The sequence below is a fragment of the Arachis ipaensis genome, chromosome B07 (genome assembly GCF_000816755.2).
Source record: "Arachis ipaensis cultivar K30076 chromosome B07, Araip1.1, whole genome shotgun sequence".
Classification (NCBI taxonomy): Eukaryota; Viridiplantae; Streptophyta; class Magnoliopsida; order Fabales; family Fabaceae; genus Arachis; species Arachis ipaensis.
The window spans coordinates 5547051-5548103 of record NC_029791.2 but is presented as its reverse complement, the minus strand read 5'-3'; positions in this window follow the sequence as shown (position 1 = coordinate 5548103).

The following is a 1053-nucleotide window of genomic DNA, read 5'->3' as shown; positions in this document are numbered from 1 at the left end:
AAAACTAAAATTTTTAGAAATAAAAATTAAAATTTTAATAACATTTTACATTTAAAATATCTTAATTTTAATTAATTAATTTTAATTTTACTTTTTGTACAAATTAAATTAAAATTTTATTTTTATTTCAGTCTCTATCTCTCATTTTATACCAAACACAATATTAAAATTTATTTCATTCTTTGTCTTTCATCCATACCTCTTTTCCAAACACTATCTATAAAGAGGATGTGAGTTCCTGCGAAAAAGGTATAAAAACATATAGTTTTTACATCAAAATAGAAATATATGAGAGGATTCCATATAGTTCTTCATCCAATTTCTATTAGTATCTTGAATAATATAAAAAAAAACAAAAAAAACATTCATCATAATTTATTTCGTCTTTCATCCATACCTCTTTTCCAAACACTATCTATAAAGAGGATGTGAGTTCCTGCGAAAAAGGTATAAAAACATATAGTTTTTACATCAAAATAGAAATATATGAGAGGATTCCATATAGTTCTTCATTCTTCATCCATTAGTATCTTGAATAATATAAAAAAATATAAAAATAATAATTCTAAGATTTCATCAGATTATTGAATATTGTATTTTTTTTTATGATCGCTAATCGGCATATTAAGAGTAAATATGAAATATGATGATATGTCATAAAAATTTGCAGATAAAATATAATTGAATTTAAGTTAGAAATCAATTCGTAAAAAAAATTAAAATTAAATCTAAATCCTACTTTATTCTTCTCATTGTTGTAATCTTTGACAATAACACATTAGCATCATGATTCACCTTAACTAAATGAATAGAAACACAAATCATTATTTAATAAAGAAGAAGGCACTATGATCGTATTTATAAATGAATGTTGAAGTAAAATTGGATTAATGTCAATCTAATCTGTGTTTAAATAGTATTTTACCAATTACCAAATGTAATTTGAGATAATAAATGTGTATGGATAATATTAATTATAATCACATTATTGAAGATGTATAGTTACTAAAAATGGCATATTATATTTTTATGATATTACTTGTAATTCATATT